The sequence below is a fragment of the Quercus robur genome, chromosome 2, assembly GCF_932294415.1.
Source record: "Quercus robur chromosome 2, dhQueRobu3.1, whole genome shotgun sequence".
NCBI lineage: Eukaryota > Viridiplantae > Streptophyta > Magnoliopsida > Fagales > Fagaceae > Quercus > Quercus robur.
Genome location: NC_065535.1, coordinates 62,618,818 through 62,646,280, shown reverse-complemented (window position 1 = coordinate 62,646,280; position 27,463 = coordinate 62,618,818). Strand labels below are relative to the sequence as shown.

The following is a 27,463-nucleotide window of genomic DNA, read 5'->3' as shown; positions in this document are numbered from 1 at the left end:
TAATGGCAAACTTAACGTTGGGATTCAAAGTGTAACAAGAGTCATAGTTTAGGGTGCAAAACTTGCATTTGAAAAGTTTTGGGTGCAAAGTGTAATTTAGGGTATAATTTAAGATGGTAAAGTGTAATTTCTCCTAGCATAATTAATGGGGGTGGGGGAAATGCAAATTTCATGATGATAAATAGTTTACAAAACATGTTATAGTATGGAAATTTCTAACTGAATACTACAATATCATTTTCAATAATAACATGATAAGAATGATTAAATAATGCCACCCAAAGCTTCAAATTAAAATGATCACCATGAAACCACATAATATATATATATATATATATATATATATATATATAGCGTAAGCATAACAACATTGTTCCAAAAACTTGAAAGGCCAACCCAAGCCATATGACAAGCCACCACAAAGACAAAAATATCACAAAGACATTATACCGCCATAGAGACAAGTCAAAACCCACAAACCACTAGCATGATATGTACCTCTTTTGACATGTTGTCTATTGGCCTCATAGGTAGCAGCCTCACCCACACCCTCAAGAATTCACCTCTCCCGCCCATGGCTAGCTGGGGAGAACACATCATATAGTAACTCTTTTGCATGTGTTCTATTGGCCCTGCTTAGCCTCATCCACACCCTCAAGGATTTACTTCTCCCTGACATGGGCAACAAGGAAGAACGTGCCATACAGTACCCCTTTTGCATGTGGTCTTTTGGCCCTATGGGTAGGAGCCTCACCCACACATTCAAGGATTTACCTGCGTCATGCAAAGTGAGTGGCTCTATCCTGATTTGTCATCACAAAGATGGGGTAATCCGACATCACACAAGCGTTGTCACAAAGACGAGATAATCACCAATATTGTGGTACAATGTAAAATCACATCAGAAGTTCACAAATTAAATGTATTCAAAATACGTAGTTTACTTTACAAGTAGTTTCATAAAATTGCCCAATAACCAAGATATCCGTAAAATTCTCAAGGTCATTAAAATCATTCCTTGCAATAAGATTTTCTATAAATTTCCCAAATAATACAAGTTATAAGACAAAACATCTTTAGTATTTCCAAATAATACCACAAATTATGAAAGCTATTATCAAAGGAGTTCAAAGATGCTTTTCTTTTCCATGCCACATATTCATGCATTTTCCCATATGTAATATTAAACATGATGCACTTTTCATATATAATCGTATATAATAGGGCCAATAGACAACACTTTTTAGAAAAATATAGTTTCACAAATAATTTTCCAAAATGTGTTTAACCCAAAAACAGTGTTTCATGTAATGTTATTATTTTCCTAAAATCTCATTAAAAGGCTACCTACCTTAACCCAAAAGTCTAATTTTCTAAACTCCAAAGGAGATTAGCTAGAATCTAAACAGTACCAAGCAAACTTGTTATGATAAGCATAAAGCTTGACATTGCATCTAGTTATGAATTAGAGATCACTAAACAAGAAATTAATTAGGCAAACCTAAGTATTTAACCTCACAAGTAATGTATCCCACTTCCAAAGTTTCTCAACAATTTTATTTACAAGGTATAGGCTCTAATTTATAAAATAAACTAATTTAAGATCATCTCCCTAATACTAAAATCTTAACAATTTATTAGTAACTTCCATAAGATTTACACATCATCATCAAGAGAGACCCATGAAACAAAATCACAATATCTACCAAGACAAGAATTTTAACTCTTCAAATAGCTCCAAATAAACTCAATAGTAATGTAAAATTAGATTTACCAACTATCACATGATAGAATCCAAACCCCTAAATTTCCACCATAAGTAAACCTTAGACAGCCACCATTTGTAAAACCATAAACCCACTTATCAAATAAGTCCTCCAAATCAAAACCTATACACATAAACACAAGATTATCACTCCAAAAGCTTAGATAAAGAGAATCTCTAGCAAAAGTATAAAAATCCAACAAAAAGTTAAGAAGTTTTTACCTTAAATAAAAGAGAAGAAAATGCCTTAGAGATTTCTAAGGAGTTTTCTGGTAAATCTTGCTAGAAAAGATGGAGAAGGTGGTGGTGAGGAGTGGGGACCGGTGGGAGAGTGTGAGGGAGAAAAAGAGAAGTGTGTTGTGCTTGTATGAAATGGAAAAAAGGAAAGTGTAAAAAACCATTAGTCTTCATTTAGGAGGAGAGAATGGAATGAAATTGAAATAAATGAAAAGAATAATTTTAGAATATTCTTCCATTCCTTTATTTGGGAGTTTAATGAAGGGAATGGAATCCACTCCCCTTTTTGAGTGTTTAAGTGGAAGGAAATGAAACGAGTATGAGGGAACACTCATTCCTCTCTATTCTCTTAAAATCTCAAATTTTCATCCCCTTGAAATTGGGAGAAATGGGAGGGAACGAAATTAGATTTAATGATTTTTTTACAAAATTTAATGAATTTTTTACTAAACTCCCAAAATACCCCTACGTATTCAACCATTTATTTTAAAATATGGGTATAATAGTAATATTGTTATAAAATAAATTCATTCTATTTCATTCTATTCTCTTTATGTTACTCCCAAACAAAATTACTTACATTCCATTTATTTTTATTCCTTTCCATTCCTTTATTTTAAAACATACAATTAAGGTTACTTAATTTCATTCCATTCATTTTCCTTACTTAAATACACTCCATTACTTTCCATTCCCTTCTAATCATTTCATTTCATTCCCTTATGAACTCCCAAATGAAGCCTTAGTTGCATTGACTGGCCAAAGAGGGAGATAAGGGAGTGTGATGTGTGGTGGTAGTGAATGGGATAGGTGAGGTATGTGGGGGTCCAAAAAATTTGATATATATATATATATATATATTTATATATATGTATATATTTTTATTTATTTTAAGCTTGAGGCGTTACAATGCATTACAACCTCTGAAAACACGTGATTAAAATCATGAGCTAAAAACTGGGCTGTTATTAATGTTATGTGTATTGAATCATATGGGCTTTTGTTGTTGTCAAGTCTTGTAAAAACAAGTCAAAAAGATAGAAGAAACTATTTATGTGTGATTGTGTTGCTCCAAATGACAAATAGTGGTTTTCTTATGCATCTAGCTCCCCCATGTTGTGAACTTCCTACATAAACTAGGAAAAAGACTTATAATTTTAATTAACTAACATTGGTTATTCTTATTTTTTTGTTAAATAATTAAATTGGTAATTACTTGTTAGTTGTAATGCACGAACTCATAAAGCAAGTTTGATTTATTGTAATATATTTTACATGGTAATTGTAACATTATAGAGGAATTTTTTAAGAGAACACTCCTAACCACTAAGATACTTAAAGTGATTATGTTAAACTTAGTTTAATAAATAAATATATATATTAGTAGTCTAGCAACTTTAGATTTAACCGTTTAACAACCCATATTCTCACTCATCCACATTTTCTTCTATCAAATTCAAAATTTAAAATAATACAACTTCTTAATACAAATCATGAAATAAGCTTATCTTTTGGTTACATTTTTTTTTCTATTAAAAAAAAAAAGAAAAGAAAAAACAAAGAGTAAGGTTTTTGTTTTTTTAGTTAACAAATTGAATGAATAGGAGGGATGGGGAAGATTTTGCAATGGAAAGGCTTGATAGGGCATTTGCTAGTGTGGATTGGGTGAATGCCTACACTATTTACTCTCTTAGAAATCTTCCTATTGTTCGATCAGACTATGGTCCTATTTTGCTAGATTTTGAAATCAACCAATCCTTCAGGCATAGACCCTTCAGATTTGAGAGAACATGGATGACACACCCTACATGTAAAGAAGTTGTCCAGAAAGCTTGAAATTTTAAGGTAGTTGGTTCTAAGGCATACCAGCTAAAGAATAAACTTTCAAATGTGAGGAAAGATCTCATTAGTTGGAACAAGCAAGTTTTTGGTAAAGTTGAGAATGACATTCGGCTCAAACAAGCTCAATTGCAATCCATCCAAAATTCTATTCACACAGTTGACGATGTCAGAAAGAAAAACCTGTTTAGAGAGGAACTTGAAACACTTATGCACAGAGAGGAAGTAATGTGGTCTCTGAAGGTTAGATGCAATTAGGTGGTTCTAGGAGATAGAAATACGAGGTATTTCCAAATTGTGGTGAAGCAAAGAAGAGCAAGGAGTAGGATCTTACAACTGAATACTGATGATGGTGAAGTAATTGAAGATCATGGAGGAATTGAACAACTACTCTTACAACACTTCAAGCAATCTTATGGGAGGACCACTACCACTAATGTTGACCATATTCTTGAGGAGATCAGAACCTTGACTATTCCATAGATATCCAACCAACAGAATTTGGCTCTTACCACACTAGTGAGAAATGAAGAGATTGAATTCACCATCTTCCAACTTGGATCCTTCAAATCACCTGGACCAAATGGAATTCCAACCTTTTTCTATCAAGAGTATTGGGACTTGGTGAAAAATGACATCTTCAACTATGTTCAAGCCTTCTTCCATACAGGTTCTTTACTCAAAACACTCAACCAAACATTCATTACTCTTATTCCTAAAAACTCTTGTCCTAAGAATGTCAACCATTTTAGGCCGATTAGCTTATGCAATTTCATATACAAAGTTATTTCCAAAATTATAGTTAATAGGCTTAAACCCTTCATGGACTACCTCATCACCCCCTTTCAAAATGCCTTCATTAAAGGGGGGAACATCTCTGATAACAATTTAATTACATATAAAATCTGTGACATGTTAGGCAAAATGAAGGATAGGAAAGGTTGTTTTGGGCCTCTAAAGATTGACATGAGTGTTAGGACATATGTGGATCATGTTAAGAACATATGTCATTTAGAATTGGCTAATCCTTTGACAAAATGCACTTTACTTGTAATTAGGTAGATCTAGGATGTGTTTAATACTTCAAGGAACAAGAGTTCAAGTCCAAGTATTGAAGCCTTGCAAATTTGTCCAAGAATCAAGTGAAGAAGTTTTGTTTTTTAAAGCTCGATAGATGTATCTATCGAGATTTAAAATGCAAAGCTCGACAGATAAGCTTAATAGCAGTATCTATCGAAAATTACGAAAATCAGTTTTTCAAAACTGTTTTTCACGCATATCCAAGCTACGTGTTTAGGTTTTCTTTTTTCACAGCCTTAGACATATATAAGGATTATTTTAAGAGTTGTTAGAAGCTTGTTGCACTTGTTGTTGCAAGCATATTGTGACCAGAGACAATTTGTCCTAGTTCATCTTTCTCTTGAAAAAGCTGCTGCGTTTGTATGCCATAGAGTTTTGTGACCAAGGAGCTTCTCAATCTTTATTGTGTGGATGAATTGAAGAACTTTGCAGCCAACTTTCTTCTCAAGTTGGTGTGTTAGTCACGTACTGGGATCCGTGCATCGATTGGTTAGTCACATACTTGGAGTTGTGCATTAAAAGGAGAGATTGTCACTACATTATAAGTCCAATTGTGTATTGGGGAAAAGGTTCAATTATAGGTTGGTATAAGGTACTGAAATTCTTTTACTTGTAATAGTTTGTTTTGATAATAGTGGATTTTCGGGAATGGTGATCTTAAATTTACCCGGTAGGGTTTTGCCTCGGTGGTTTTCCCCATTCGTAAATAAATCAGCCATGTCAAATTTATTTTCCGTTGCATTTAGTTATTTGGTAATTTGTTTGTGTTACACGCTTATTGCATGTAATTAAACCTAATTAATTGATTAATTTACCAAAGGAGTCAATACATTCTTGGCCTATCAATGAGTAAAGCCTATGATAGGCTGGATTGGAACTTTCTGAAGGTTGTTCTGTTGGCCATGAACTTTAGTCCTAATTGGGTTGGCTGGACTATAGAGTGTGTTACAACAGTGCAATACACCTTGCTTGTCAATGGTTGTATTACACAATCTTTTTACACCTTCCAAAGGCTTAAGGCAAGGGGATCCCATATCCCCTTATCTCTTTCTTTTATGTGCAAATGTTCTTTCCCTATCCTTTTTAGAAGCTGAACAAAGGAAAGAGATTTAGGGATTAGAATAGGTAGGAATGGATGCACCTTTAGACACATTTTCTTTGCTGATGATGCCATTCTCTTCTTCAAAAAGGATAATAGATCTCTAGATTGTATCCAAAGGATCCTTAACTGGTATTGTGCTCTCTCAGGTCAAAGTATAAATCTAGCTAAATCTAATCTTTTCTGCTCCCCAATATGTCAAGTGATGATCAAATCTCTCTTGCAAGGTCTTTACAGGTTAATTTGGTTTATACCCCTAGCAAATACCTTGGCCTAGATTTTAAATTAAGTAGCTGACTTCCATTTCTTGGTGGACAAATTAGCTTCTAAGTTACAGGGATGGAAAGCAAAGCTTCTTTCCCAAGCTGGCAAAACTACTCTTATTTCCTCTGTCCTTCAATCAATCCCCTTGTACACTTTTTTGTGCTTCAAAGTCCCTGATACTATTTGCAAGAAATTGGATTCTATTATCAAAGACTTTTGGTGGGGTCATGATCAAGGGGTTAAAAAAATGCAAATGTTGAATTGGGATACAGTTTGTATGAACAAATCAGAAGGGGGTATTGGTCTTAAAAAATTCAAATTAATCAACCAATCCATGCTTGCCTCCTAGTTTTGGAGAATAAGTCCAAAACCCCAATCCTTGCTAGCAAAGACCCTTAAATCTAAATATTTCCCTAGTGCTCTATATATGAATGCTCTCCCAAACCCCACCATCCTTGGTTTTGGAGAAACATTATAAAACAGGAAAATTCAAATTTGAAGGAAGCTAGATGGTGGGTTGGTGATGGATCTAACATCCCCTAAAGCACCCAAACTGGTTCAAATGCCCTAACTAAAATCTGCAAAATCCAAACCTCGTTACTGGTACTATTGTTGACCTTGTTGACCATAATAATAGGACTTGGAAGGTTAATCTGGTTAGAAAAATTTATCCACCTCCTCAATGTGCTGATATCCTTGGAATTCCCATCTCTAAGACCAGGACTGTCTCAGATAAACTTCTGTGGAAACACTCAAGCTCAGGGGGGGTACAAGGTTAAAAATGCTTATAAGCTCCTCCTTAAGGACTTTGTTCAAAACTCCTCCCTACATTCAAGGCCTTACCTAATTCCAACAGAGGTGTGGAATCTTATTTGGAAAGTTAATGTACCTCATAAAATCAGTCTTTTTGTGTGGAAGTTAATGCATGATAGCCTCCCCACCTATCTTACACTTAGGAGCAGAGGTATTGCAACTACCAATACTTGCCCAATGTGCAAGGAAGAGGATGAATCATCTTCCCACTTGTTTCTTTACTGTTCTTTTGCTAGAGCATGCTAGCACAGTTCCCCTCCGGCAATACACACATTTGAATTAGAAGCCGCTCCTATCCAGCAATGGCTTGACAATTTACTGATTAAATATAAAAATTTGGAGCAAGATATGATGGACTACCTGAAAGCTATCTTCACCTTTCTTTAGACCATCTGGAATCACAAGAATCTTGTTACTCATGAAGGCAAAAATCCTAACCCTTTGGAAGTTATTCTCATGCTCAAAGATTGTTTTGCAGGTTTAAGGAAGCTTTCAGCATGGAAAGGAATCAAGGCAGAAAATCCACAAGAACTAATTCAGTTAGCCAGAGCATAGGAAGGCGTTGGGAGGTGATCATCAAAATCTCAGGAGCTAAATCAAGAGGAAGTGGCAGAACAGCCCTAGCTTATGAAGCCAACACCCTTCAAGGCCTGACCATATTTAAGGGTGGTGCTAGTAGTGCAGTAGCAACAGCAGTTGAAGCAATGCAAGAAGCTCTAGTAGAGGCTACATTGATAGCTAAAAATCTTGGTTTTGGTAGAATTTTGTTTCTGTCTACTAGCAAAGGAATAGTTCAGGCTTGTAACTTGAAATGTCCAAATGGTTGGAAGGATAGAACTATGGTTGCTGATATTGTGGCCCTTCAACAGCAGGATTTTGTGTGTAAAGCTACTTTTGTTCCAAGGGTCATCTTAAGCTCAGTGTATACATTAGCTAGCCTAGCAACCAAAAAACCCGGCCACCATAGTTGGGTTCACCCAACTCTTTTGTAATTTGCTACTGCTCTTTTCTATTGGTACATAAAAAAATAAAATAAAATAAAATAAACTTTTTTAAAAGGAGATTTTAGTTAAAAACTTAAAAGAGCAATTTAGCATTATTACACTTACCGATTTCTTTTTATGAACTTATCAAAAAATTTATTATACTAATTAAAAATTAGAATCTTTCACAATGTGATTCAACGAACCCCATCCTATGTGATGGGGTATTTTAAATTGCCACAGAATTTATGTCACGAGACTGCAAAGATGGTGAATTCATACTAATGGGGACAAAGTGGAATAAGCTGTGTATTTCGAAAAATAAGGGTGGATTGGGTTTACAAGAACTTAATCTTTTAACTTGGCTATGTTGGCTAAGAGCATTAGCATCTGGGATGCAAAAAAGTTCTATTTTACACCCTCAAAACCTACTTTATCTATTATATCATCTCATTTTACAACTCACCCAACATCCCAATTTCTATTTTTACATACAACTCATTAAAATAATATAAATTTTATTCTTTCTCTCTCTTCCTTTTTATCTATTTTTTTTATTCCTCTCCTCTCAGTGCTCCCAGCAACTAACTCCATACCACAAGCCCAACAACCAAATCCATCCCTTCCAAAATCCACTAAATCTATCTATACCAAAATCAACAAGAATCCAGACCCAAAACAAACATAGCAAAACCCAACAAACCCATTCCAAAATCACACAAAACCAACAAAAATTTTTTACAACAAACCCAAATCAAATCATTAAAAACCATAGAACCTGCCAACACAGCACCACCACAACAAACCCAACGCTGCTAACAACTACCTATAATTGAAACTCAGCCACCACCAAAACACTAAAATCAACTAACAAAACCAATTGCTGATCCACACTACAGAAACAAAAAAACCAACCAAAAACCCAACCACACCATCAGAACCCAAGCCAAAATACCCAATCTCCACATTGATTCAACCTAAGCCACCACACCCATGCCTGCAGCAACCCACAACCACCGAGAAAGCCATTGATTTAAACCCATTGAAATCACCACCAACCCACGCCGCCTGATTTCAACCCAAGCCACCACACCCACGCCGCACGCCACTGTCACGCCCCAAACTCCGAAGGGTCCAAAGCATGAGAAAGACGTCTCAAATACCTACAAATTTTTCCTTTTTGACAATTCAATCCACATAAATCCTATCAAGTGCCAACATCAAGAATTATCATAATAATCCCTTAGAATATACTCACAGAGTAAGTCAGAGCTTTAAGCATTAATTACAAGGACCATTGGCCACAAAAGAATGAGTCAAGTCTAGTCTAAGATATATACCATCTAATATATCCATTACAAAAGTTTAGCCTCCATCAGTAGTTAGTCTAACTACTATTAGCCACCCAAAAAGCTGTCTCAAAAGATTGTTGCCTACTCTGAAAAGTTTATAAAATAATGGAATGAGATAGGGCCCAGTAAGTAGCATATTTAATGGGGGTGAGGGAAATGCAAGTTTCATCTTCAATAATATTAATATGAGAAGAATGATTAAATAATGAAACACAAAGTTTCCCAAAGTAAATACCTTGAAACTATATACTATAATCTGTGAGCACCAACAATATAATTTCCAAAGTCATAATATCTAACATAAGGTAACTTATCACAAATATACCACACTACCACATAAACCGATTAGGGGATTCACCCATTCACAACTGGCATGATATTGTCCTCTCTGGTATACAGACTCTTGGCCCCATGGATAGCAGCCTCACCCATACTCTCAAGGTTTTTCTCTCCCTCCATGGGCAGCAAAGAGAGCGCGTCAAATAGGACCTCTCTTGCATGTGGTATTTTGGCCCCATGGATAGCAGTCTCACTCACACACAATCAAGGAACCTCTTCCCCCCATGGACAGCAGGGAAGAACGCGTCATCCAAAGTGAAAGGGCACTGACCTAGATTTGATTCCATTATCACAAAGACTACGGAAACCAAATCGGGTGATCACCGGGAAATCATACATGGCATAGGGCTAAAACCACATAAACTCACAAGTTACATTACTTTGAAACACATAATTCGTATCCAAGTAGTTTCAGAAAACCTTAAATAATCTAACTTCTACAAAGTTTGTAAGATTTTCAACCTCATTCTTGTCAAAAGATTTTCTAACAATTTCTCACATTACAAGACCAGATAAGCATCTTTAAATTTTCTAATATACCATAAAATCCAAGATTTCCTTATCAAAGATTAAATAAAATATGCTCATTTTTTTTCCATATCAACAATTCATGCATTTCCCCAAATGCAATACCAAATATGATGCATTTTCATATATAATCATATATATATATATATATATTATGGTTACGACACAATAGTTTTTAGGAAAATATAATTTCCATAGGTAGTTCCAAAAGTGTGTCTAACCCAAAAACAACATTTACACAACATGGTTATTTTTCAAAATCCCATTAAAAAACTACTTACCTCGTAACCACAAAATCCTAATTCTCCAAGCTCCAAGGAGATTAGCTAGAACCTAAAAAATATCAAGTAAACCTATCACAATAAGCATAGAGCTTGAAATTGCATCTAGCCACAATTTAGGAATTGCCAAATAATCACTTAATTAGGCAAGCCTAGTATTTAACCTCATCAATAATAATATATTCTACTTCCAAAGTTTCTCAACAATTAGATTCACAAGGCATAAACTCCAATTTACAAAGTTAACCCATTTAATATCATCTCCAACATTATGACTAGTTTCCATAAAATTTACACTACATCATTAAGAGACCCATGAAAGCAAAATCAATATATCCTCCAAGATAAGAAATTTAGAACTTCAACTAACTCTAAATAAACCCAATGGCAATGGAAAAATTAAATTTACCAACCATCACATGTTATAACTTAAAACCCCTAAATTTTCCTCCATACATAAACCTTAAGTAGTCATCAACAGCACAAATTATATACCCACTCATCAAATAATTCCACCAATACAAAACCCATACATAAAAACACAGAAATATCACTTCCAATGCTCATAAATTACATGAGTATCATTATTAAAGCTTAGATAAAAATAACCTCAAACAAAAGTGCAAAACCCACCAAAAAGATGAGAAATTTTTATCTCAAAAAAAGGATGTGAAGGTGTTTATGGGTTCCCAAAAATTTTCTGGTGATCTTGCCGGAAAATGATGGTTGAAATGGTGGAAATGGTGGCGGTGGTGTGGAAGTGCCGGTGGAGAAGATGAGTATAGAGAGGAGCTATGAGAGAATGAAAAAAAGGAAAGAAAAGGAGTGAAGTGAAAGAGCCGGCCAAAGAGAGAAAGTGGATAGTGAGAAAATGAGTGGTTGGGAATGATGGATAGTGGGGTTAGGTGGGGCATGTGGGAACTAAAAAAAAATCTAACCTCGACCCTTTTTCTTTTTCTTTTTTTTTTTTCTTTTTTTTTGTGTTGACTGGGTCATCATAGCCATCAATTCAAGTCCCAGACCCGAAACCAAAGCCCAACGCCACCAATTCAAGCCCCAGCCCCGAAACCAAAGCCCAACGCCGCCAAAACCACCGAGAGGAAACCCAAGGCTTAGCCATTGATTCAAAACCTGGCCCTCAATTCAAACCTCAGCCACCAAAATCTACGCCCAACACCACCAAATCCACCGAGAGAGAGAAACAGAAACAGAAACAGAGAAGAGAGAGTGAGAAGAGACAAGAGAGAGAGGAATAAAATAATATTTTTCTTTTTTACATCTTGTGCTACAGTTGGATCTATATATAAGAACCAACTGCTCACAGGATGCAAAAATTTATAAAAACCCATACCCAAATGGAGCATTATTTTTGAGGATTTGGTTGTAAAATTGCAACTGGAGGGTGTTTGCACCCCCTATCGCTAGTGCTCTAAGCAAGGTCAGAGAGGGTTACTTTCTAAAATAAAAACGAAACCCCCCCACCCCACCCGTCTCTCTATTTTTAAAACCTTGGAAAGTGTTAAATGTTCCGGACTTGATTTTGGAAAGAATTTGGAAGGCCAAGTATTATCGTAAATGCTCTGTTTATGCATGCTACGTTGGTCATTCTCCATCTTATACATGGCACAGTGTTCTAGCCGGTTAGGAAGGAAGTTAATTGTTAAAGCAGAGTCAGTGCTGAAATATTGGAAATGAAGAATCTATTCGAGATTATCAAGAATTCAAGATCCTTGGCTCCTTCGTGCTTCTTATCAGTTGTCACAAGAATATTTTGCATGTTAAGTGATTAATCCAGATATGAAGGTGGCTACGATCTAATTAATGGGGATACGCATTGGTGGAATTTGGAGCTTTTATATCATGCTTTTATGCCTGATTATGTTGCTAAAATATTGCAGATACCACTGCCATAGTTTGATGTTCTAGATATATATATATATATATATATATATTTTTCGCATAACAGGGGAACTTTATTAATGAAAGGAAACGTAGAGACACAGAAAAATTGAGTTCAAGCAAACTAAACCAAAGTAGCAAGACCCTGAAGACAACACTGGACTAACAGAAACAATTACAACAACACAAAAACAGAACTAGTCTTCCACTACACCCAAAACATAAACAGCAACTAAACATTACAAAAGACCAGGAAAAACTTATTTGCAGATCACTTCACGGGATGATGCAAAACCCATGGAATCCCTGAAGAGGCATTGCCACAAAAAGGTGGGGGCATGTGTCATATTTGGATTGAGTGAGTATTTAGTTTGGAGTGCTTGTCATTTGAACTTAAAAGACTAAGGCTCAATAGCAAATTAGGGAATGTTCCACAGATTCAAAGTTTCATAATTCAATGAGGAAATTAAGTAAGGACTTTGGCAGTTACGATCGGACATATTAAAAATTAACTAGCAACTTCTTTTTCTTTTTTCTTTTTTCCTTTGTTTATCGACCTTTAGGATCCATAATCTCAGAAAACACTGCCCTGGGGGACATCAATCCATCTGAATCCTTACTAGCAAAACTTCCCCGGCTTACTACGGTCACTTGACTACTGCCATTAGTACTCGATACTTTTCCACTGCTACTAAAAATCATGTCATCACTTTCATTGACATCGGACATAGGGATCAGAGCTTGCTCATCAAAGTCCTTCATGTCAATTTCTTCTGACAAATCAAGCTTGACATCTTTTTCCGCACTCTCTTGCAACTCCAATGCTAACTCAAGACCCCCAACCACATCATTCATTGGTAGTCTTTTGGTTCCATTGTCAAGCAAACAATTCACCACAATCTCGCCAAATTTCTTCAAGCATTCTGGTTCAATTTCATCCTTCAAAGATGGATCAACAATTTGATCAAGCTTTCCATTGTGATAGCACTGCAGGACCCATGCTGCTAGACCCATTGGATGCTCCTCAGTCCTATGTATGATTGGTGGCCTTCCACACAACACTTCACACAACACCACACCAAAAGAGTACACGTCAGACTTCTCAGTTAGTTGTTGAAAGCGATAATATTCCGGGTCCAAATATCCAAATGTACCCTTAACCACTGTACTAACATGGGACTTAGACGTAATGGGACCAAATTTTGACAACCCGAAATCAGACACCTTGGCCAACCACTGATCATCTAATAAGATATTTGTACTCTTCATATCACGATGAATGATTGTATGTGTCGCACCTGTATGAAGGTAGTTCAACCCACGTGCTGCACCAATGCAGATTTGGAGACGTTGCTTCCAACAAAGTGGCTGATAATTGGTGTTATAGAGATGATCACGAAGGGTCCCATGAGCCATATAATCATACACGAGAATCATCATCGTTATCATCATTACAATATCCAATCAGAGAAACGAGATGGAGGTGGCGGAGCCGAGACAGCATCTCGATTTCTGTCTTGAACTCCTGGGCTCCTTGTTGAGAACCGGGTTTTAATCGTTTGATCGCAACGGGGGTGGCCCCATCATTAACATACCCTTTGTACACGTCACCGAACCCTCCAGCACCAATAATAAATACTTTGTCAAAATTGTTGGTAGCTGCTATAATCTCAGTGAGTGAGAAGTAACGACACAAACTACACGGTAGAGTTGAGCCGGAGGCCTGGGTTGAATTGCAGAAATCCTTGTCTCTTTTGGCTAGTCGGAAAATCAAGAATCCGAGAATCAAGAGTATGGTAACACCGCCAATGACGGCAATTATTGTTGTTCTGTTATTCGTCGACTCTGCTGAATGCAGCTGGGGCACAGCCGTTGGAGGGGTCGACGGAAGTGGGTCGGGGTTGGGTCCAGCGAGATTGCCACAGTACTCGCTTACTTTGAAGATTTCAATACCGTTCAATATTGCATCATTGTAACGAGTCAACGAGTCATCCGGATTTGCTTTTATGGCTATAGAAAGGTTCTTTTTCTTCTCGCTTTCTTCGCCAAACATCGCCACAGCGTAATCCTTATATACCGGAACACCTTTTCCCCGATTACTCCATACCATAACGTCGGCTTCTTCCTCAGCGGTTTGATTTGCTATGAAAATAAGAAATACTCGGTCATGCCATTCAATAATCTCCGGTTGAAACTCGCAGAAGTGCAGCCTAACAAGGTAATAAAACCCAGAATCTACGGGAAATTCCCAAGTTAGGTTGTACAGCTTATTGACAGCTTTGTACCTCCCCATAGTCCGGGCAGTTCGATAGACAGCTTCCGGTGCAGTGTACGGAGGTATTTCGGTGAACAAAAGTTCAATAGTTGTGTTTACAGGTAGAACAGATGTTAAATCTTCTGTCAAGTACTTTTCGTCCGGACTCCAGATCCGGAACATTCCAGTGTCTTCAGTGGGTGAGATGTACTTCCCTCCAACATTTATTCTGTATATCGTCTCCAGAGCAGTTCGGTTATCAACGCTGAACATGTACTCCTCGCCGATTAGAGGGAACCTCTTATCATCATCAGGAGTGAAATAGAGATAAGAAGGCATGGACAAGATTTCAATTCCGTTAATAAAAGCAAATGAATTGGAATCCCTCGGAGTGAAGGTTATGTTCAGCCTCAAATCTTCCACGATGTCAATACAGAACTCTCTAAATATTGTATCATCCGGATCACCATCGGCATCTGCTGTAAGTGAAGCATTGAAGTCTCGAAGAAGGGTAAAAGTTCCAGCTTTGACAGAGAATAGAGCATTAGAGCGGTCGAAATTGCTGTAAGTAGCTGGGTAGAAGTATAGTCGAACGAATTTTTGGCCGGTAGTGAGTGGGAATATGTAAGTGAATGGGGAGACAGACAAGCGGGCAGTGGTATAGGGTACTTGCGAAGCAGATGAGGATTGCTTAAGTGAGTTTGTGGCTAGAGAGGCCTGGTTTTGTAATAGTTCTTGAGGGAAGAATTTTGAATTGTCATCACCAGTCCAGGTCCGACCATCTAATGCAGTCGAATTGTCAGAGGAGCCACAGTTAAGGATAATATTATCGACTGGTTTGTAAGGAGACGGAGAGTTAATGGCTAATGTGTTGGACAGGTGGAGCAGCAAGAAGGCGAGGTAAAGGGTTGTGAAAGTTAAACATGGTAGGACTGTGGTGCAAAGATTCGTATTGCCCATTGTAGCAGAGAGGGAGAACCAGCGTGAGTGATTTTCAAAAGAAAATAATTAAAAAGTTATTACAAAAGAAGGTGATAATTGATATAATTGGTTCAAGTGGACAAGTTGATTTATTTATAATATGATGTCGAGACTATTCTTTCCGCGTGAGTAATGATGTGATTACTGATAACTGAGAGTCTGGTAGGCGGAAAATTATTTTGTAGTCCTCACTTGTTCCTTTCTTAATATTTACCAAGTATTCAATAATGTTGATTCTCACCCAAAAAAAAAAAAAAAAAAAAAAAAGGTATTCAATAATGTTCTGATTACAAAGAAAATTACCCATAGGAATTACCACAATTTTATTTTTTTTATAAATATTTATAATACAATATATTCAAATATGTGACAATTTTATCAATTTTATATTATATAAATTAAAATTTTAATAATAAATTATTTCATACAATATCAAATACAACAAAAAAGAATGAGAGAAGAGAAATTAAGAAAACAATAGAAAAAAGGGGGACTACTCATTTCCTTAAATATAAAAAATAAAACTCATCTTTTATGATGAAAATTTTAAGTCTGGCTTCGTTTGTACACACGAGCTAAGTTACAAACGCCAAAAAAAAACAAAAAAAAAAAAAACCTTAGAAAAATTGAGTAGGTAAGGTTTTATTAGTTCTTATTTAGACTTATTACTAATATTACTTTTTTTATCTACCATCGATAATCTACCAATTTTTTTTCCTATAAATTCCTCTCTGTCACATATAGAGAATGAACAAGATCGTATCAGTCGTTACATGTGAAATTTCAATACAAGTTGAAATTGACCAAAACACACCAAAATAAATTGGAATTAAGAGGATTCATGGTTAATAGATGCTCTTAGGCCATTTTGTGAATAAACTATTTTAGAAAATATTTTATACCACTTTCATGGAAAATATAAAAAATTATTAAAAATAATTATCTTTTTTTTTTTTTTTTTTGCTTATAAATTTTTTTTTAAAGAATAAAAGAAAGAAACGGACAACTGTGGCAAAGAAAACAAAGATTAAAAAAAGGAATAAGAAAAATAAGAGAAGTGGGGCAGGGGAGAGTGAAGACTTGCGAAGTCTTGAGGAAGAAACCAAAATGATTGGAAAAGTGATAATGCACTCCAAATGTTTATGTTTTTGGTTTCTTTTATTGTCAGTGCAAAAAAAGCTACAAAGATAAGATCATAAACGAAGAAAAGAATACCCGGACACAAAGAAGAAATTTGGTCTTCGGCAGAAAAGGCTCACTACTTAACATGTGTTCCACACCCTCAAGGCAATTTCACTGGATAATGAAGTTGTTAAAGTCAAGCAAATTGTCTTGTGGAAGATTTTTGATATGACGGATATTTTATGCAATAATAATTCTATCTAGTCACAACAATTTTTTATAAATTTTTTCACAATTATGCTTGATGTATAATGAAAAAAAATCACTATAATGAAAAAAAAAAAAAAATCACATACCAATAAGAACAAACCGAGGATTTCAAACTAGTAGGGGCCAGAGTATAAAGAAAAAAGAAAACTCCAAATAAACATTCATATAGTATTAAAAATTTATAAATACACAAAATCGTTGTTTTTAAATACATTAAGATGCAATCATGTACAAAAAAAACAAAATAACTTTTTTTAATATTAAGCTGACTAGGATTTTTATTTTTTGAAGTTAGAGCATTCACAGTAGTGGTGTTAAAAATTTTAGCTTTGAGTACCTCAAATAGCTATTTTATCTATTTTACCACCTCACTTTACAATACACCTAATATCAAATGTTTTTTTTTTTTTCCTTTTTTTGACTTCATTTAAAATAATATAAAGGGATAATTACAGATTATCCACCTGTGGTTTAGCCCGAATTTAACTTACCCACCTGTGGTTTCATTTTTGACACTTTACCCACCTGAGGTCACTTCCGTTTAGTCTCTGTTACCCACCTCTGTTAAAAATAAGGGCAAATATGTAGTTTTGTTCTCTTTTTATGTCTCTCTCCTCCCAGAACAAAAATTTTTACTAAAAAACAAGAGAAACAAGATCTAAAAGTTAGGGTTTTCACTCTCCTGAAGAAGATTAAAAGAAGATCAAAAGGCAACTATGCTTGGTGGCGAGCTCGTTTAACCCAGGTTTTGTTCTTTAAATAGATTTTGATCCTACCCTCAATGTGCCTTGGTCTTGATGCCATGTATCTTTCACTGATTTTTGTGAATAAGCCAAAGGTTATTTTTCTTTGCTTCCGTGACAGATGGTAAAATACTTTACAACTTACCAGATTGATCAAATATTGGGTTTCTTTCGATGGGAGCTTCCGTAGCATGCTATGACAAGTCTAACTGGAAAATTTTGACCATTGATCTCTCTAAGTCAGGTAAAGTTATGCTTGCCTAATCAAAAACAGCTTTTTTACTTGGAGAATAAATAAATGTAGAGCATGGTCTGTGTTAAGGGAAGCAATAGTTTTTAATGTTATTTTGTGTGAATTTACACATTTTGATGCTTCTTATGTAGGAAGAACTTGAAAGAGAGGGAATATGGGACGTGTTTGATCTGATTTCTTATTCGATTTTTTGATGAAACTTGTTAGAGTAACAAAAAAAATTAGAGGTGGGTTACGGAGCATAAACAGAATGAACCACGGGTGCGTAAAGTGTCAAAAACGAAATCACGGGTGGGTAAGTTAAATTCGAGCTAAACCATAGGTGGGTAATCTGCAATTATCCCTAATATAAACAACTCATTAAAATAATAAGAGAGAGAATTTGAGTTTTTAATTAAAGAAAGAGATATAATCTTAATAAAATATTGTATTTTGTTTTTAATAACTTGTTACAGCCAACTGGTATTTATACCAGTTTGCTATAGTTGCAAAAAAAATTAACTTTAGTTTCTCTACCCTAGGGATGTGTAGTACCTCCAAAATAAACTCCGAGGTGACCACAATACGTGTACCTCATAATACCGTAGTAAACCTAGGCACAGAGGTATCGATGGCATGCATGTTAGAATAGAACTCCTAAATGAACATACCAGGACACCTCTTGGGCATCCCATAAAGAGAAGCTCAACCCCGAGAGCAAAACACACCGGGAAGAGGAGTGTCTCAAAAATCAAATAGAATGACCTGGTGTTCCGAATGAATTGCTCAATCAGAGAAGTTCTCATAAAAGTCCTGTTTGGCCTTCTCATTATAGAACCTCACAGAATTAGGAATAGAGGGAGAAGAAGATGAAGAAGAACCATGACGTGAGATCTGGTTCATTGAAGGAATAGATTTGTTGGGTGCCATAGACAGGAAACTAATAGATCAGCTAGATCAGCTTTTTCAATTTTTACCTCATTAAGCTATTTTCTACAAAGATGAGAAGTCTTTTCAGATTTTATTAATTCGGTGCATAGCTTATCATAGGCTTCCTGAAAGGTCATCTTCTTGGGTACTTCATCATCAGAAGAATCCTCACTATCACTAGCACTCTCCACAATCACCTTATCGGTTAAGGCAGTAAAGGCCATAATGTGACTACATTCATCCACATACTTATCAGAAGAATCATTCTCAATATCACTCCAAGTAACAACCAACTCTTTATCTTTTGACTCCTTGATCTTTTCCTTTATAAGCTAGTTTGGACACTCTATCCTCATATGACCAAAATCTTTGCACTCATGGCATTGGATGAGGGGTTTCTCATTCTTGCCCTTTGATGAGGATTTAGATTTCCTAGGAGGTTTACCCTTATCCTTTTTCCTAAATTGAAGAAGCTTGATAATCTCATCAGTTATGAAAGTTAGATCCTCATCCTCATCTTCATCTTTATCTTCACTTTCATCTTTATCTTCAGGGTTCTCAATCTCTTCCTCTATACCCTTAAGAGCCAAGTTTTTACTCTTTCCACCTTTTCCCATTAAGCCTAATCCCATTTCATAGGTTTTAAGGTTCTCTACAAGCTTAGTCAAAGGAATTTGATCAATGTCCTTCACTTTTTCAATGGCAGTGATCTTGGCACGGAATCTTTCAGGTAAGGACCTAAGGATTTTCTAATATTTTGGATTCTGCAATACATTCTCCAAGGTTGAAGGCAAAATTCACAATATCCTTGAGTTTGGCAAAGAACTCATCAAATGTCTCATCCTCCTCTGTCCTTATTTCTTCAAAATTATTAGTGAGTCGTTGAATATTTATTTTATTGAGTAAGGCTACGCTACAACCAGTTATGTAACTAAACTTTGTCCAATTAGTAATTGCATCAACCAATAAAAAAATTTAGTAAATTTTATTGTAAATATTCACCAGTAAATTGAAAAGAAGTATCGTAGGAGATTTTGGGTGATATTCATCACAACCTGAACAAATTATATATTTTCATAATTTTTTAAACAATTCTATGTTATACATTAAAAGCAATTGTTATTCGTTTGTATCTGTTGGGGAAAAAAAAAACATTATATTACATTGCTTAGCACCATTTTCAATATTTGTTGCTAAAATAAGCAAGTACACCAATATTTACAGAAATATATGGTGTATTCAAACAAATGATGGATTATTTAATTTGCAATTTTAACAATTTATAATTACATACGAAACGTGAAAATAAATAGTAAAAAGAATCAGAATGATTTCTAATGATGGAAAATATAGAAACCAATGGTTGTTTAATATAAAATCACATGAGTATTTTTTTTAATTCATTAATATGTAGCAATTTCGGACATAAAATTTAACTTGAAAATTTATAGCAATATTGTGAGGTCAAAGCCATCCTAAGCCCTCCATCAATTTGCATAACATAACCTAAAAAAAAATCAAATTTTATTTTCCATAAATCTAAAATTCAACATTGGAAAATTGCGTATTAATTCAATATCTTAATAAAAAAAATCAAAGCAGAAAATATTTACACCCTTCCTTTACATATAGTTTTTGAAAAAGTACCAATCCATGAAAATGACAAAATGGACTGACATGGATGGAATTAATCGAAGTGGACCAAAATGCTTGAAAGTTTATGAGCACATAAAATTTCACAATATTTTGACGACAACCTTGTGTCATAAAAATTAGATTCATGTATTTTCCTTAAATGTAACATGCGAGAATGTGATTTTTTAGGACTATTTGTGAAATGATCTCATGCATCATGTAGAAATCACATCTAGATTGTGAATTGGCACTCTCTTACATGTTCACGCATTTTCAAGCTTCTCAATAACGTTCATGCGTCTTGAATAGGTTACATTTTGTGTTTACTTGTCACTTGTTCTTCATTCATAATTTCATTTGTTACCATGCAGTTCATCCTTTTAAAAATTGGGGAAAGGTAAGAGAATATATAACTAAACTAATCCAATGGAGACGTCAAGTAGGCGTCTTCTTATGTTTCCAATGAGACGTTGAATGTTCAAATTCCTCATTCCACCATTGTAACTATCAAATTCTCAATCCATTACCTGTCGTCACCCACATTATACAACCGTTTACCAGGTCTTCGATATAGTATTCAACACACAGCACTAGTCCCGCATTTCCTAGAAGCATTAATCTTTTTGAATCATCAAGCCCACTATTCACAGTGCCACAGCACTAGTCCCGCATTTCCTAGAAGCATTAATCTTTTTGAATCATCAAGCCCACTATTCACAGTGCCATTGATGATTCATGACTCTTATGGTGCGGTCAATACACTTCACCCGTCAATGTTGAGTTGTCTTTGTTAGAGATATATATTAGACATATTAGCCCAATATAATAGGCCCAAGCCCATTCCTGTTTGTACTAGTAGTCTAGGGTTTAGTCGCCTATATATACTCATGTTAGGATTCATTGTAACACAAGAGATTATTGTACTACACTCTCATACAATAAAGATGTAGCCCTTAAGGGATTCCTCCGTGGATGTAGGCCGTAAGGCTGAACCACGTAACCCTCGTGTTCTCAGTGTTCCTCCTCTATGCTTCCTCTTCCGCATCTACTCTAGCATACACAACATGATATAACTCATCGCGTTGCTAATATTTAATATGGTATCAGAGCCAAACTCCGTTCTTGGCATCAAACAAACATCTCTACACAGCAAAGAAGATTCACACGTGCATACCACCATCTGAAGTCACACATATTTCTCTGCCGGATCTAGACTCCACGGCATCTCGCAGCCACCATGGCTCTGTGCTGTGTCAAAATCCAACAAACTCAAGCAAACCCGTGACATCAATATCAGATCTGTGCACATCAAGCCATCGCCTGATGAAACCAACAAGACATACGTGCTCCACGGCATATCGCGACCAAAACCCAGAAACCCGACCTCCAACGGCAGCCGCACGCGCCACCACGCGCGACAATGGCTCCTGGAACTCTCACACGCGCCGCCAAAGATTCTCGACTCCCAACTCGGATCTCAGTCACACGCGCCGCCAAGCCGGCCTTGTCGTCCACCGATCCACTTGGCCTGAGAATCTGGTGGTCATACGACGCTGCACGCGCAACCACGCGCTAGCGCAGTTTCTAGCGACTTCTCCACGCGCCGCTGCCGATTTCACAGGGTCAGATTCTCCTATGGTTACACGCGTCGCCATGACGGACTCGTAGCTCGTCGATCTGCCAAACCACTGAAGTCCGAGCATCAATCTCCCTTGCACGCGCCTTAGGAAGTTCCAGACACGCGCCGGTGGAATAGAACACGCGCCGAAGAGCTGCTGCTAATGACGTGTGACGTCACCGGATGACGTCACCTATCCACGTCAGCATGCCACATCAGCCCTAGTCCACGTCAGCGACACGTCATCAGCCACGTCAGCAGTGTCGTCCACGTCAGCACCACGTCACCTAACTGACCGTTGACCCGGACCGACCCGACCCGGACCACCCGGATCTGACCCATGAGCACTTTGACTGTTGACTTTGACCTGGACCAGTTGACTTTGACTTTTTGGTTTGACCTTTGACCAAAAGTCAAAATTTCCAAAAAGGGCCTATCTTGCTCAGTTTTTCGCGTAGATTCCGATTTTGGCCTCCGTTTCTTCATTTGAAGCTTCGAAATTGGACAATTGGCACATTCTTCATTGTGGTTTCTTCAAAGGCATTCTACAAGGCATATCAAGTGATCTTCTCATGCTTATCCAACCTCAAGCCTTCATCGAGCTTCCGCCTTGAGTTTGATGGAGGGTGTTAGAGATATATATTAGACATATTAGCCCAATATAATAGGCCCAAGCCCATTCCTGCTTGTACTAGTAGTCTAGGGTTTAGTCGCCTATATATACTCATGTTAGGGTTCATTGTAACACAGGAGATTATTGTACTACACTCTCATACAATAAAGATGTAGCCCTTAAGGGATTCCTCCGTGGATGTAGGCCGTAAGGCTGAACCACGTAACCCTCGTGTTCTTAGTGTTCCTCCTCTATGCTTCCTCTTCCGCATCTACTCTAGCATACACAACATGATATAACTCATCGCGTTGCTAATATTTAACAGTCTTTTTCAGTAAAATAAGTCATAAGTGCGCATTAAAAATCTGACTTTGCACCATATTTTTATCTGCTTGTAACTGTCAAATAGAACTATCTTTAATTCTTTATGCCAATCCAATTCAGTGGCTGCTCAGGTCAATTCTGCAATCTAAATAAAGCAAGATAACAGTCTTTGACGTTGCTTAAATATAGCAATTTGAGTGTAATGCATACTACTATAATAGCCTTTAATCTTATACTATTCTTTTCTGTTTTTTAATCATGCCCCAAAATACTTTGTCCTTGTAAACATATATAGAATGGATGCACATAATTTTTGCATTTTCACTAGTTTCCAACTTTTCACATCCTTTCTCATGATCTCTCTTGTTTAGTACCAATGGCTGTTACTAGAATTCTGCTTTGGTCATTTTCATTCATTCTCGCCTTACTTTGCTCAAGCGCTCAGATACAGAACAGTACAACAAACCTGGGTTCTAGCATCACTGCGGGATCCGATTCTTCATGGAAATCACCCTATGGTGATTTTGCTTTTGGGTTCTACCCTCTTGTCACCAACCAGTACCTTGTTGGTATTTGGTTTGATAAAATCTCAGAGAAAACTCTGGTTTGGTCAGCAAATCGTGACGATCCAGCTGTTAAAGGATCAACCATCAAGTTATTACTCAATGGTCAACTTGTACTCACACACACAAATGGGACTCAACTTTTCATATGCAATCACACGTCTACACTTCACAGTCTTTACTGCCTTGGTAACTTCATAGGTGGTCTCAAGAATGGTCCATGCTTCCTTGGCAACTTTCGTGGATGATATTTTCTTGAATTCCTCATTGGTTACCCCACAAAACAAAGCATTTAAGGCTCTACTGTTGAAATTTGCCACAATGATTGTTGCATCATCCCAATCCACCAGCGCTTCCTTTGGATTAATCCAGCTAACTTCAACAGCTTGCCATACCTATTCACCTAGAGCCTGCAAAAAAACATTCATATGAACTTCCCAGTACGCATAATTAGTGTCATCAAATAAAGGAGGTATAATTAAAAAATTTTCTCTATCCATGACAACAGGGGTCAAGGATCACACTCAGGAAATTAATCCAATTAGAGTGAACTCGCTCTGATACCACTTGTCTGGAAATTTAGACTAGTTGATAGAATTAACAAGTTTTAAACCCAAGTTGTTAATTAGAATTATTATGAGTATAAATTGTTAAAACTAGCAAACATCAATATCATGTCAATATCATGCACCGGAAAAGTAAATAAGACAAGATATGATAACCCAGGAAAACTAATGAAACAAACTAGTTTCACAGTAAAAAACCTGGGAGGAAACCTTCCTAGAAAGCAATCCACTTATAGTAAAGAGAAGTTTCAGATCTAGTACAAAACCTTTGTCCCTAGTCTCTACAATCCCCGTAGATGAACTTACAATAGAAACCTTCTACAGCTTCAGAACCTCTGTACTCTTCAATATATAAATGCCACCCTTTTTACACAGATCTCAGTACATGACTAACCAAAGATGCACGGCTCCCAGTATGTGACTAACACACCAACTTGAAGAAGATGTTAGCTGCAAAGTTCTTCACTTCTTCAACAATGAAGATCAAGAAGCACTTGGTTACAAAACCCTAAGGCGCAAAGACGCAGTAGCTTCTTTCAGAGAGAATAAGGTATCGATCACCTTTTGCATATGTTCTCCTTGTATTCTCTTATGTAACGGCCTCTAAAATAAGTCTTATATATGTCTAGGGTTATGAGAGAAGAAACACTACACAAATACATAAGCATGGGCCGAAAATCAGATCTGAAAATCTGAATACCCGTAACCTCGATAGATAGTATCTGTCGAGCCTCATTAAACCTCGATAGATAGCTATCTATCGAGCAACTGTCGAGCTATCTGTCCGCAGGTGTTAAGCTATCTATCCAGCTTTAGTCAATAGTTTTTCTTCACTTGTTTCTTGGTCCAATCTTTATGGCTTTAATACTAGACTTGAACAACATGTTTCTTGAAGTATTAAACACATCCTAGATCTACCCAATTACAAGTACAATGCGTTTTGTCAAAGGATTAGCCAGTTACATAAAATAGTGACATATGTTCCCAACATTGAATCACATATGTCTTAACAACATGCTTTTGATTGTTAGAACTAAAAAATCCTAAGAGAAAAGCATAAATAACTATCTCACCACTGTCTACTAGCCAATCATGAACACCTTAGTGCATATCATAATATTTTGTACTCGAGAAAGTGTAACACATGCACCAAAAGAACATAAGGTGTAGCCTCGAATTAATAATAAAATTGGTGTGTACATTGTCTAGCTTAAATAACAATTTCACAATGAAATAAAAATGGTGTGTACATTATGAGGCTAAAAAAAATTACATGATTGCAAGCTTATTTTCTAGGAGATGTGAGAGTTCTATGATGTAACTCTTTAGGTGATAGTCTCTTTCAAACTTATGTGATGAATTTTGTAAAAAGTGTGATTGATTATTATCCACATATCACCTCACATGTATCTCAAGCTATTTCTAGTTGCACACACTACACAAGCTATTCTTTGCTAAACTTAGTACATGATATTGTGTGTGATCTTGTTGTGGTCATCCAAGATTATGTTTTCTATGGTGTTTGATGCAAAATATGGTTAAGGGTTGGCAAAAATTGTACTTTTGATGATTAAAAATCTATGTTTTGAAGTTCTAGGTTGAAAACAGATGTTTTTATAAAAAACTTTTAAACTCATTCTCATGCATTCCATTCATGAAATTATATGGTTTGAGTGTTTTCTACATAATCTTCTACAATTTTTTCAAAAAAATTCAGTTTTCCAGAATTTCAATCGATTGAGTGTAATTTTCGATCAATCAAAAATTTCCAGATTTTTCAAGTCTAGCTTCTGCCTAACTCGATTGGTATTCAATCGATGCTCGACCAATCGAAACTGAAAATTTTTTCAGTTTTTAAGTTTTTGACCAATTTTTTTTCATGCATCATCTATGTTTAGGATTCACATGCATTGCATTGTTTTTTGTATCCATCTTGCAGTTTTGCAGTCATATCTCTCATTGTTTTTACATATAACATGCATACACCTTGTTAAATTAGGTAGTCAACTTGAATTAAAAATTGATTCATTAATTTTTTTTGTCCTTTGTACATTAATATATGCTATTTTTATGTGTGAACTATAGAAAATATTTTTCTTAAGAGATATGATGGATAATCAATGTGCAAATATTTTCTCTTAAACACATTGCATGCATATGTTTATGGGTCACATAGTGTCAAGTTTGCATTTATTGAAAGAGAATATTTGTGTTCATGTCTAACCTCATTTTTTTAAGTTTGGTTTGTGTTTTTACTTTTCCCCGCCTCCTATATTTTCCCCAAAACTGTTTTTCCCAAAACTTGTTTTGTTTTTCCTATTTTTGTAGGGGGAGAAGCTTGTTTTAACCTTTGTTGTTCATAAGGGGAGTTGTCTCTATTTTATATAGAGTTGGTGCTCCCTTAATTCTCTATTTTCTCTTATCTTTTGTTTCCTATGTTTTCTATTTACTCTTTGATTGGGTTGTCTTTGTTAATACGTGACAAAAAGGGGGAGAAATTGATGAAATTTGGAAAAGGCTTTTAAAAATGTTTTGTTTAGGGGAAGATGAAATTGTTTTTGAAAGGAGGAGAATAAATTTTTTTTTTTTATGTATCTAACTTAGGGGGAGAGTTAGTTTACTTTTTTTTTTATATTTGTGTTTCATATTGATTACTTGTCTTTCTTTCCACACATGCGGTGATGTGTTCTTTTGAGTGTTTTCAGGAAAGATAGATACATTCTGACCAAGACCTTCTACCTCATCTTGCAACTTCTAGGTTATGAGTCTTAGGTTGGGACTTGTGATGCATTTGGGCATTTTATTGTATATGGGCAATATGTTGTATGTGTGTTTTGTCATGGATTACCAAAGGGGGAGATTGTTAAGTTTTGAGTTTGTAATGTTGGCAAACCATGACAAAAACTAAGTCTCATTAGTTTAGAATGGTCTACATTGAAGTCCAAGATAATAAAAATAAATAAATAAATAAATAAATAACTCAAGTTTAGGATGAAAAAAACCAGTTACAAGCTGTTTTGTTTGATTGGTACTCAATCAATTGAAAGTCATTTGATTGGTACTTGATTGATCGAAAGTCACATATCAGCAAAAAATCAGCAAATGTAAAAAGCCCATAACTTGACCATTTGAA

General features: G+C 35.9%; 1 protein-coding gene, 2 long non-coding RNA genes and 1 pseudogene across 8 annotated transcripts in view; 1 reads left to right on the top strand and 3 right to left on the bottom strand.

The window, feature by feature from the left end:
- The window catches only part of LOC126714408 (receptor-like protein kinase FERONIA), a 170,861-nt gene that overhangs the window by 121,550 nt on the left and 21,848 nt on the right, over positions 1 to 27,463 (top strand). The gene's annotated exons all lie outside the window — the stretch shown is intronic.
- LOC126714413 (uncharacterized) overlaps positions 1 to 27,463 on the bottom strand; it is an 89,675-nt gene that overhangs the window by 42,192 nt on the left and 20,020 nt on the right. The window lies entirely within an intron of this gene.
- On the bottom strand, positions 9,332 to 11,459 carry LOC126714412 (uncharacterized). The gene is made up of 2 exons (XR_007651597.1): positions 11,214 to 11,459; positions 9,332 to 10,632 (listed from the first exon to the last, which is right to left on the bottom strand). It is a non-coding gene; the product is annotated as an uncharacterized LOC126714412 (long non-coding RNA).
- On the bottom strand, positions 12,909 to 15,759 carry LOC126714409 (receptor-like protein kinase FERONIA; annotated as a pseudogene).